This window comes from Arctopsyche grandis, chromosome 1, assembly GCF_051622035.1.
Source record: "Arctopsyche grandis isolate Sample6627 chromosome 1, ASM5162203v2, whole genome shotgun sequence".
Lineage (NCBI taxonomy): Eukaryota > Metazoa > Arthropoda > Insecta > Trichoptera > Hydropsychidae > Arctopsyche > Arctopsyche grandis.
The window spans coordinates 36259808-36273788 of record NC_135355.1 but is presented as its reverse complement, the minus strand read 5'-3'; positions in this window follow the sequence as shown (position 1 = coordinate 36273788).

The window sequence follows — 13981 nt, the reverse complement described above, 5'->3', positions numbered from 1 at the left end:
TGCACTTCTCATACCGTGGGAATACATATCCGAATACGTGACTATACAGTAGGTAAACAGATTAGACGTCCTGAGAGATCTACCCCTTATAAGGCGGTACGCAGGCGATATCAGGTCATTCTGGACTGAGCAGTGACAGTGCGTGTATCTCCTTAATCATCAATAAATGCTGTGTTAGTTAGCAACACTATGATAGTTATCGTTAGTATGATGGACTTTTCGGCTGCCAGATGTTCCGTTATAGAGATTTTAGTGACTTTGTGACCAGTAATCACTGAACCAGTACGTATATGAAATTGAATTCGACCAATTTTTTATTTGAATTTTAAAGAATAATGAGTAAGTGCGGAAGTTATCTGAAAATCATATAGGTAAACTTGTGTCATTTTCAATAGTCGAAAGCTCGTTATAACGACATCGTGAAGTCGAACTCGATTTCTTTCTCCCTCTCTCTCTCTTTCTCTCTCTCTCTCTCTCTCTCTCTCTCTCTCTCTCTCTCTCTCTCTCTCTCTCTCTCTCGTGTTTTATTTTAATTTTCCATTTTGACTTTGCATGCATACGTCGATATACTGGAAGTTTTCTGGTTTAAAAGCTCGTTCAAAAGCTCAAAACTGTCGACCTTTAAGCTAATAACGACGCGTTGTTGTACAGATCGCAATTAGCGAGCAAGTTCCTATAATTTTATGCTGAATATAAACATGTGTATTATAATTGTAATAATTACTGCCAAATAAATCTTTTAACTAGAAAAAAAAAATTTTAGGGGCCGGGAATTAATTATTTTTTAGCTATCCCTTTTTAATTATAAAATTTATATAATAAATGGGACTATTCCCATTAACGATAGATGTATTCAAATAAAGATTGTGAAGGGGTTTTATAAACGTTAATATGTTATTTTGATCAAAGTGAATAATAACTACCGCTTGGTTAGTAGGTACTAATAACGTGAAAGCAGCGGCAGCGAATAAAACGCGTTATAATAACTAAATATATATGACAACGAAAGCTATTGAAGATGAATGTTAAAGAACGACTAAAGGTGTTCGAATAAAAAAACAAAATTATATTGCTTTCGTCAATTGAGGTTCAGTAAGTAGTCCACAACATTTATTAAATTGAAAGAAGTCAATTAGCGTTGAGAATGCCTACTATACCCATTCAGTAAAAAAAGCCTTTGAGAAAAAATTTCATTCCACTTACTTTTAAGGAAAAATTTCAGTCACGGAATTTGAAAAAGAAAACACGGCATTGTGTAAATTCCACAACAAGATTCTTTGAATAGACTTGTTTAAATTAGAATGTTGAGACGATTGAGAAATGGGTAAAATTAAAATATGTAAACATACTAAATTTTATTTCAATTGACAAAGTATGTATGGGTTTGGTGCAAACGATCGAAAAGCGCCAGACTGATTGAACCACAGATTAACTGGATGGCTGCTTTCAACGCAATTCTCGACTTCACGAATGAAAAATTGCACATCAGATGACGAGTAACCTTTCGATGTGCACAGATGCAATTATTAAAATTGAGTTGGATCTTTCTGGCGTGTTTTTAATAATTTAATAAGGAAAAATTCGGAACTAAAGTATCAGAAGCACATAACGTATACAGGGTAGGTATGTCGGGACTTCGGGTAGATTTCGCTTAGTGTAAGTGCGAGCAGTGCGCACGCATAAGGTACACGTGTCATTAATCTGTGGTTCAGTCTGTCTGGCGCTTTTCGATCGTTTTCACCGCATCGAGTATGTATGTATGTACATATATGGTTCATTGAATATAAAATAATAAAAGTTTCAACTAACTTAACGTAATGTAATGTAAATTCTCTAATATTGATTATTTGAAAAAAAAACCTGCAATTATAAAAATAACTCGGAAAATCTTTAGTATGTCAGGAAACCTTTAAAAAATTTTCCGTTAAATTGAAGTTTCTAATCATTTTATTGAATGGTTAATTTCACCCTCCAATTTATTTTATTTTATTTTATTTTACACGTACATGCCTCACTTTGAGGCCATTCTCCGGATGAGAGCAGCCTCTCTACGTCGTCCTGAATTTGTATCGTCAAATTGTTTTCTTGCCGTCACATCTTCTCATTTCCGCTCATCTCTGTATGTTTGGTGGATGGAGCTACTTCATTGACTGCCATAAATTGACTTTAAATTAATTAATTAATTATAAAATTATTATCTATATACATACAATCAAAATCAATGTTTGTCGGTCTGTCTGTCTGTCACGTATACGTTCCTATACCATTCAACCGATTGCGATGAAACTTACATGAATTATTGTGTGCATGCCCACAAAACGGGAGTGGGAACGGGAAAACAGGAATGAGTGGCATTGGAACGCAATAATTTCAAATGTATTCGCATCGCCACCTGCGTTTTTAGGGTAAAATAAAAAAACAATTGAATACTTTAAAATGTATTCACCTCCTGCGTTTTCCCGACAAATTATCATTATTGTGATTTAATTTGATTATTAAGTATTAATTTTAAATTGAAACATTAACTTATCGAGACACATCGAGAAACGGGAACAGGAACGGGAATAGCATGCGTTATTGTGGCATTACAACGCATGCCGGGTTCAGCTAGTTAATATATATATCATTTGATATTATTATTATATGAGCATATGTACTATATTATTAAAATCATTATTATTATATTATGTATATTTTATCATTCGTTCGTATTATCTTTATATTATTTATATGGCCGATGGGGATTGCAATATTCTCCATAAAGTCTGGAATTAAAAGTTATAATTATTATTAATGTTAAACATATATTAAATGTGTCATAACAGGAATACATATGGTTAGATTTTTTGTACATTTTTTTTAATTTTGTGCATATGTATGTACATATATACATTTTTTGTATATACATATGTACAAACATATATATATATATATATATATATATATATATATATATATATATATATATATATATATATATATATATATATATATATATATATATATATATATATATATATATATATATATATACAGTGGCGGACTGGGACTGAAATCAGTGCATGCCAGGAGTCAAAGGGGGCCCCCCAGGGTTAAAAAAATTTGCCCCCCCCCCCCCCATATAACAAAATTTTCTTCTTTCCATCACGCTAAAAATCAAGGGAAAAAATTTTTTTTTCAAAAATGGGAATAAACAAATTTAGGTAAAAGAAAAATGGCAAAAGCAAAATAGATCCATAAATTACATTGTATATTTCGTTGTAACCCTTGTCCTAGGTAAATAGAATGCATCATAAAATAATCAGGGACGTCATTTCAGCTTTTTCTTGGGCTGGCAAAGATTGGTCAAATTGAATTTTTTTTCAAAAAATCTTTTTATATCGGAATAAAAATGGAAAATATTCTTTGAATACACCTTATTGAGTTATAAAATATAAAAAAAATAAGCTTATATTTGAAAAATTAATTATAAAAAAATATTATGTTAAAATCGAAAAAAGCGCCGCAGGCGAAAATTTTTTTCTAAAAATCTTCACATGGTCAACAAAAATCGACCATCAAACTGAGTCACTAAAAAACTATCAATTAACTTAATTTCTACCGACTGTCTTTTCACTTTATCTATGTACATACATACATACATATGTACGTAATAACAATAGATAAAGTTTTGTGATCATGCGAAAATCTGGATTTTGGGAAGGGGGCCCCTATCCTATATTTCTATATACATGGATGTGTCTAGATTAGGATTAGATTTTATATTCGGAAACTGTTTACAATTGTATATTTAAATCTTACTATATCGTCGAAGTATAATCAAATGTTATTTTGAAAGTATGAAGTAAATTTAAATAGCTGGTTGATGATGAATCGTCCTATCAAAATTGTTTTAAGCAATTCAGTTTATATTATTCACGGAAATTTGTTTATTACCATTTTTATTTCAGTAGGTAGTTGTAACATAGGTATTGGTATATACATAATATTGACGTTGGAAATGGGCCCGGCAAAAGGGCCCACGTTGAAATGTTGAAACTTACATTTCGAGCCTAATACAAAAAGTTAACCAATCTTTGGGCTGTTAAAGCAGGTATTAGTTGTTTTTGTATATCGTAAGATATTTGTTTTGTTGAAATACCCAAACTTTAGGTCCCAAAGTGCAATATCCTATAAATTTTTACACACGTGAAATAGATAAAAAGTTATTTAATTTTACTGAGGGCCCATATTTTCTAACAGACAGTGGGGCCCACATGCCATCGGGCATGTTCGCTTGTATGGCCAGTCCGCCACTGTATATATATATATATATGTATTAAAGTATTAACAATTTTTCAAACATAACATATAATACAATAGAGACATCTATGGACAATCAACAAAACTTTGATACAGAGAAAATTTGCAAGATTTTCAAGATGTAGGTAGCATTTTATACGATTCAATAAATTCGAGATGCTATTAATTCGATTTTGTGGGAAACTGAGGGGGAGGATATCGATTAATTGAATCCGTCTAAGCAATTCAGTTAGAATAATCGAAAAATTCTAACAGGAGACGGTTGATCTGTGTTTTGACTTCCACAAGATCTCGCTAGCAGCGTATTTGGCCGGGACTTAAACCCACGACCCTCTACTGGTGTGCAAAAGCTCTACCAGTGCACTACGCTGTGGCTTATGTACCTAGTATATACTGACATACATCAATTTACAATAGGTATGAATAGGATCTCAAACAATAAGTTGAAAATTTTGGTTTATATCTTATGCTTATGTTTTGTCTTATTGATCGATATATGCGTTGGTTTGAATTAAAATGTAATTTGGTTTTGATGTTCGTAGATAGCGAGAGAGCTCTCAGAGTTAGTACTACTAACTTTCCGTTCACAATTAAACTTAGTATTTGAGCTTTGAGGACCACTCTAAGAAGTTCTTGAATTGGACGTGATTTAAACTAGTAAGTTGTTTAAGAGTATTCGAATTGAGCTGCTTTGTTGGAGGAAAAATTGTTCATATAAGCGTATGAATTATAGTCGTCTTGACTTGAACACACAATTATACCGTCTAAAACACTAGACTTTTGTATATTGCTATTATTAATTTAAAATTTCATATGTGATTATTTAAATTATTTTGACTAATTTGTAATACATAAGATGAAAGTTGTCGTGTAAACATATTTCAAACGAAAAATTCGTTTGAGAAACGCTTGAAGTGATATTGAATTTTCAATATGGAGATGATGAAATTTAATCAAAAACATCTTGAAAATTTATTGTTTTCAGCTTCAAATTTCATACCGATGCTATTATATTGTTTTATAGTAGTATCGAGGTTTTGGGTTTGCATTTAATTTGTTTTAAAGGGTTTAAGCGAAGCCTTAAAAGCGCTTTTATCAATTTCAAATATGTATGTATATTAGTTGTTGGCATTGACAATAAACAAAAATTGTTTTTAATGAGAACATACATATTTATTTCAAATGTTTGAATTGTTAACAAATTCTGTGTTCGGGAACTGAAGGCTTCGGAGCCGCATGCGGCTCAATACAAATATGATAAAGTTGGCTCTCAGCATCACGTGCTTTTAGCGTAATATTGGGAATATACATTGTCAAACGTAAATGTAGAATTACATACAAATGTATCAATTTTTAAAATAATTTTATATTGTATATGTACATATATTATACTGTATCATTAGAATTCCGGACCAATATACAGTGGAGACTTCCTAGTTTGTAGGGAATTCTGAGTTTGTGGGAAATATTGTTTATGGGGAATGCCGGGCCTATTCTGATTACTGCATGTCTGAACACTCGGCTACCTGCCATTAAAATGAGAGAGATATGGTAGACTTGACACTCCTGAGCAAGCGGCCGTTCCGTATGTACCTCCTGAGTCGTAGAATAAATGCTGTGAAGCGATTTGGATCCCTGATCCCAACCATTTGGATTCCTGATCCCAACCATTTGGATTCCTGATCCCAACCATTTGGATTCTTGATCCCAACCATTTGGATCCCTGAGCCCGCCCCAACGCAACAATACTATACTTATATTTCACATCGGTGCGTTTTTGCATTGATAATTCACAACAGATTTTATTCTGAAACGAAGAAAAAAAGTTATTAAAAAAACCACCCGAAATTATTCAAAAATCAACAGGAAAAACGTCAATTATTAAGAAAAATGCATATATGTACATATATATAACTGTGTATAATTTTTTTAGCAATTGGCTTATATTTAATACATCTAAGATTCAATTAGTTAAAGGATACGTAGTGCAAATGGTCAATGAGACTCAATTGGGGCTCAAATTATAGTTTTGTCACATTGTTAGGCAACATACGAACTTTAACAATTGCCTTACTGTGCTAAAAATCCGCTGAACACTGTGCTGGACACCAAGCGTCCAGTATGTATGTTTTAAGTTAAAATTAAAGGATGGTGCTATTTTCCAGGAAAGAGGGCAAACTACAAAGCAAAGAGAGCAAAACAAAAGGTCGAATGTAGAAATTGACAATGGTGAGCCCATTTTTGCACTATGGCGCCGATCTGTAGTTAAAATAATACAAAATCTGCAGGGTAAATTATTGTACATAATTGGCTATAAAAATCATTTTATCATGTATTAAAGTCGAATCATATAAAATAAGTGCAAGAACCAACGGCTGAAGCAGAGCCGTCATTCTTAAGTGGATATCATTCTCAAACTCACCGTTGAATGGCGCGTACTGAATTCCCCTTCTCCCTTTCGCATCTGCGAGGAACGTGTACAAGGAGCTTCCCACGAAAATAATTATTTCTGTTGATATTGATTAATTATTTTATTTCTTATTGATATACATAATTCAAATCATAGAGGTCTTGATGAAGAATATATAAAATATGAAAATCCTGCATTCAGTATTATATATTTGGTGATATAAAATAAAATATAATAAGTCCTGGCCACTAGCTATCTATCACAGTGCGACAAGTGTCAATATATGTACATATACTCGATCCAAACATGTCAACCTAATCATTTATTCATCTTCTCTTCTATTTCTGAAAATGAAATTTTACTTTCATTTATCAAAAACCTAAAGGCATGTAAGGATTAACCCTTTGTGTGCTCAGGTCATCAAAGTCATTTTTGTTGAAAGCTCGCTACGCTAAAAATTTCACCCACATTTCCAACCAGAATTATTTAGAAATCCAATAGAAAGCAGGTATAAAAATTGTCGTTAATCCAAACAAAGTTTAGATCACTACCGCCGAGGATTTCGAGTTTTGTAAAGGTGTGTTTAGACTCTCTAATATATCTTGCAACAATATAAAATAAACGAAAGAAGTTTATTAATAAAGGTATTTTTCCAAAACTAGTTCCATCTTCTTCATTGTTGTTAAAATGTAATGCTCACAATCTAAATGCCCAGCCACAATCTAAAATACTCAGCAGTTAAGGATTTCCATCGAGGAATTCTGCTACGGTTATAAATTCAGAAATTTCGGTGTAAACCAGTCTTTATAAACATTGACACGGATTACACGACCCATGTTCAATGCATTTTTTTTCAATGCTACCTGGAAAGGCTTAGCAGGTAGTATTCTTAGCTTAGGGTAGGTTAGTAAAGGCTTGGCAGGGAGTTTACTTTGTACATGCTCAAAATTCATCTGGAAAGGCTTAGCGGGTATTTTTCTAGTTGATAATTTACATACTCAAAAAACAAAGCCTATAGGCGTATTTCAAGCTCGTGGACCTGTTGGCAATCGGCGATTGGCGATTGGCAACCGATCGGCGTTGGTTAGCATTCAAAGGGTTAATTAATGTATTTTTCCAAAACAAGTTCCATCTTCTTCGTTGTTGTTAAAATGTAAATTTCGGTGTAAACGAGTCTTTATAAACGTAGACAAAGCAATTCCACAGATTATAAGATTCATGTTGAATGCATTTTTCTTTATCGATGTTTTTCAATACTACTTGGGAAGGTTTAGCAGGTAGTATTCTTGTTTATTTTATACGTGCAAAATGTACAACGCACATCGGCGTACTTCAGGACCATGGATTTGTCAGCAAGACGCCGATCGGCGTTGGTCAACATTCAAAGGGTTAATTAATGTATTATTCCAAAACAAGTTCCACCTTCTTCATTGTTGTTAAAATGTAAATTCCGACGTAAACGAGTCTTTATTTTTTTATTTTATTTTTTTTAATTTATCATGCACACTCACCTAACGATTGCTCCAAAGTGGCGAATGTGCGAATCGATAAATTATATAATACATATATTATTAAATACATAATTAAACATAAAAACAAATCGAAACAACACTTGCCATCTATGTTCAGACATTATAAACATCGTGAACAATACGAATATTAACATTTTTTATTATGTAAAAATACGAAATATTTATATTTCGATAATCATCCATAGAGACATCTGGCGAAACCTAAGATATAATAATAACTCAAGGTTTTTGCAATAGAAAATTGGATAAGAAAGCTAATTTTAAAGGAATCGTTTCAAATCAGAAAACTTGACAAATTCTGATAAGAAACGACCGACCTTGATAAACTAAGGTCTGGCCAGCAACGAGACTCCAGTGGGAAGCGAACTCATGACCCCTAGCATGAGAGAATATAGCACTTGACCACGCTGCTGGTTGTTTACCACCAAAGCAGAAAGGGTAAATCTGCTTTCGGACTTCTATATACGATAAAATATGTTTGTATGTATGTTTGTATTTGTGGAAAATTCGATACATTCAATCCAAAAGTGAAATTTCCGGCGGGGGAAAAATCGCGATGTGCAAGTTGCGAGTTTAGTTGAGCGAACGGGCGGGAAAAGATCGGAAAAGTAATCGGGCGGTGGGGGTGGAGCAGAGGGGGCGGCAGTGGCAAGGGGCGGCCGTAGAGGGGCGGCACAGATAGAGCAGGGGAGAGGACAGAGCGGTACGAGGTCGGGGACGAGAGGTTCGGTTGCAGGGCGGCAGTTGCGCGCGCGTTGCGGTCACGTACAGGCGTTCGGTAGCGGCGGGCGCTGCACAGAGCCGCGCGCTGTCACGTTGTCGTGCCTAACGTGAGGGGTGACGTCCCCCCTCTTTGCATTTCCACATTTTAAAACTCAACGGCTTTCGTCGACCTGCTCAGTTCAGTTTTGCCTCGGGCTCCGCGCCTCCCTGCCCGCCGCCCCTCGCCCCCGCCGGTCCGCTGCGGCCGCCGCCCCCCTGTTCGACCAGCACCCCTCGCTGCGCCCCCCTGCATCGCGGCCGCCCATCCACCACCGTAAGTGTCTCTCACATATAAACAATCCCTACCATGCTCAATTTTCCGTTGGAAAATTTGAAGGTTATGTAAATGTGCAACCGTTTTTCCACGTCGGAAAACTCGCAGTTTTTCCGCCGGCGAACATGCGTACACGACGTTCAAAAAAAGGGGCGTGTGTATTGTATTATCACGCTGAAAACGAAAGTCATTTTTCGGAAAATCTTCCGCTTTTTTTCAGTTTGTTTTGTTTCACTATATTACGTGTTTTCTTTTGTTTTTGAATATTTTATTCGAATTTTATTTACTATGTATTTATTTACTAAGTCATTTTTTTTCAAAAACTTTTAACAAACCAATGATTTCCCATATTTATGGCATGTTTTAGACATTTTCCGAATTAAAATGTATTTATTTCGTTTGACAACTTTTTTATATTAATTTTAAGCTTTTACTGTTTATTAGGTATGTCTAAAATAAATCTAAGGTCTACTAATCTATGTATATATTTTACAAACATTGTTGTTGTTGCTTTATTTATAATATGAGCCGTTATATTTGATAGTCCAATTTTCAGTTCCAAAAACACTGTTTCCGTTTGACTTAATTCACAAATTATTATCACTTCTTTTAATTCAATATGTCCAGAATTTCGGGAAAGCAGAATAAACGTATTACATGCGAATAGTATTTTTAAATATTGTTAAACGCAAAACATAAAAGAAAAGTTGACTTATGCTACTTTTAAATACATATAACGGCTTAATTTTTTGTGTTATTTCAATATGAATAACTTTAGATACATTTATATATACATATATCGAAGAATAACTCAAAACCCATAATGTTCATAATAAATTTGATATCTAAGAATGTGCCTCTTATTTTTCTGCATCCAATATTCAATATTGAATTCAATTTGATCACATATTAAATGCATTCATCGCGTCTGGGTATCAATGAAAAAGAAAGTTTCAATTTGCACTCATTTACAAACAAGTTCTACTGCATATGTTTTTAAATTTTTTATTTACAAACGAAATGAGAAAAATTTATCTAAATCATGCACCCAAAGTTGCTTTATTAAATAAAAGAGTTATTATTGTATAATGTATTTTATATTAGAATATTTTTTGATTTTTTAATGCTTTTTATTATTACGAAATTATGTTCACAATACATCTTATATCTATTTTAATAGCTACTGATCTCCTGATCATTTTCTATTTTACAATTTAATTTAATTTGGTTAGTAATCATAGTATTATATTATTCTAATGTTAATCTACAGCATAATAGGAAAAAGAACTCAAAATCCTATTTACAATCCTTATAAATGTTCATAATACATCTAATACAGAATATTAATTAAAGACTCTCTAAAGTCGATGACCTAAAGCAGATTGTGTTTAGGTAATCTGTGTGTTATACCTGAAGGGTATAGAAATTTTGTTGTAATCAACGAGACTGTTCACAAGTGTGTTAGTATGGTTATTAGTGATTCTGTCATAGAATCTACTGGTTAGTTTGTTAGTAATGTCTGTAACAAACGGAATATTATATATGGCATGCAGTTTTTTCAAGTTAGTATATATGGGTGTATTATAAATTATTTTTAGGGATTTATTTTGTATTACTTGGAGCTTGGAAAGATTAGTATTCGAGGCGTTATTCCATACAGGTGAAGCATAGGTTAATAATGGTAATATGAGCGCGCGATATAATTTTATTTTATTTTGAGTTGATAAAGAACTATTAGAATATGTATGCAGTGAGTTTTTCCATATCGAACAATAACATTCATTTTGTTGTAGGTACATAGATTATGATTCTCGATATTAGGCCCCTAGTGTATGAACGCCATTGTGTAAAAAAAGCCTAACCGATTTATTTCCATCCCCTAAACAAAGCCTAGGATGGAATTGTACTGTTGGGGGTTGCTTTTATGTGATAAAAATCGGTCGAGAGAGTATCCCACCGAACACTATTAATCTATTTACCGCGCTAAAAGCACTCCTATGTTTACAATCAAACTTTTATTTCGCACGACAAGGCGTATGAATCGTATTTCTCAGTGCATACCTGTATACCTGTGTGTGTGTATTGAGATTACGATGGCAAAAAAACAAAAATACTACGCTTAGATAATGGCTACTCGAATTAATGTCTTTCGGAAGTTTTATGGCGTGAAGTTAACGCGTGCGTGTTCGCCGGATTCTGATAGATAACAAGGAGGGTGTAAACAGAATTAAATAAAATAAAAAAAAACAACCACAGGGTTTTTCCCAGGGTTGGAAATAGGGTTGTTTATTTATTCGTCCGGAAGGAAGGGGTCCTAATTTAAATTTTGCAGGAAGCGGCCAGGTCGTCAATCCTCGTAGATAACAACGGTTGAAAACGCAATGGACAAATGGCGGTCGACGTCCTCACGTGCGATTTTCCTCGTTGCATTTTTAATATTGCACATTAGTCGTGGAAAAAACTAGAGATAGAATGCTTAAAGTAATAGGATTACGTCAGGTGATCTTTTTAAATTGTCGTTGGAAATTTTCACGGTCAAATACGTCGCTGTAATTGATTCATTGAGAGTGGGTGTAAATGTTTGATGTTTTTTTTTGTTGTATATAAAATAAAAATTGAAATACACATATGTTTAACCAGCATAATTGACTAGTGGTTAGCATATAATGCTGTGAACAAAGTGGTCACGGGTTCAAATCCAACTGGTTTCTGTTGACCAGACCTTGGTTTGTGATTGCAGGTCGATCAGTGTCTGCCAATTTATCTGATCTTCATTGAACGAATTGGCAACTTTACCCATTTCCTTGCAAATCTCGCGTTTTCAGCCATCTGGAATTTCGCTGAATTGTATAAAATGCTGCAAATTTACAAATTTGACCATAAATGTCTCTGTGGGTGTTAATCGATATGTCTTTACTTTATTTAGTTCTAATACTTGCATCAAATGTATAGTGTTTCTGGCCAAGAAGGTGCATTGGGGTTACCTGTTAGGCCTTCTCGGTATAATTTGAAATAAATAAATAATGATAAAAATTAGGAATGTCTTGCATCAATATACATATGTACATAAGTACAAGAACGAGCTGTGAATACGAAACATCCCTGTGGGGCTTGAATGGAAGTGAGAAGATCAAAATTCACTTCACATCACCTCCAATTATGGTGTGTTGATATGTATTAAATGAATTTCGCTGAATTGTTTAAAATCTTGCAAATTTACAAATTTGAAAATATGATGTCTCTGTGAAAATGAATTGATATGTATTTATGTACTTTGTACAATACTAATAATATTTGTATCAAATGTACAATGTTTCTGGCCAGGAAGGCGCATTGGGATTACTTGTTAGGCCTTTCTGGTATAAATAAAAAAAAATAAGTTTAAGTTTAATGCGCTAAAATGGTCGAAAAAATACAGAGAGATGAGAAAAATAAAAATTGACTCTGTTGCCTTTCAGTGTTGGATAGTATGAATAGACCTCAAATTAACCAGCAGAATAGACTAGTATAGTTAGCATATAATGCTTTGAACAGAGTGGTCACGAGTTCAAATCCATTGGTTTCTGCTGGCTAGACTTTGGATTTATGACTCCAGGCCGATCGTTTCCTATCAGAGTTTTCCAATTTATTTGATTTTAATTCAAACAGTTCCAACGAATTGACAACTTTACCCATTTCCTTGCAAATCTCGAGTTTTCAGCAATCCGGAATGTCGTTGAATTGTATTAAATGATGCAAATTTACAAAATTGACCATAGATGTCTCTGTGGTTGTTAATTAATATGTCTTTACTTTGTATAATACTAATTATACCAAATGTACAATGTTTCTAGTCAAGAAGGCGGATTGGTGTTACCTGTTAGGCTTTCCTGGTATAAATTAAAATAAAAATAAAGTATCATACATACATAGTTCAATTGAGCGTACGGTCAATGTTCGTTGCCAAGTGCATAGTCGCTAATGTCGTAAATTTCTAGCTTTTGAAAAATGTTATACGTTTGAATTTATGCTTTGTATAATATGTTGCTATTTATTGAAATGGGGTTTTCTCGGCGTCGAAATTGTCTGTAATTTAATTACAAAAGCTGTCGAATCAATTTGAGCATTTCGTATTAGAATACGGTGTTTTTTTTATTAAGGTTTTTTAGTATTTAGTGCTAATAGGCAGCGCCTTCGGACAATTTTTTCTAAGAGCCCCTAGTAAAAAAAATTAAAAAATGCGTTAACATCCTCCTTTTTCCGGTCTTGGGACCGGCAGAAAAGTGGTTAACAAGGTTTCCCAACCCCATTGGGGAGTTAAAAATAAATAAAATCATATTTCAGAAGTGAACTTTCCGAGCCATTTTTTCGGCAAAATCTTTAATTAAAACTGAAAAATCATGATTTCATTTCCTATCATTTTAAATAGACCGAGTTCCCAAAGTGGAAAGTCTTTTTTGTGACACCGTAGACCAGGGATAAGTTTCAATTAAAGTTTCAAGTTTCGAAAAACTACGTTCACCACTTGCTAATAGGCAATGTCAAAGAGTGTATGTTAAGAGAATACACTCTCTATTTTAAATTTTACATATGTAATATTATTTACTGTTTTTTTTTACATTATTCAAGAAATATAGTTTTTATAGAAATATAGATGTTTGAAATATATATGAAATATAGATGAGAAATATAGATGTTAGAAATATAGATATTATTATAGAA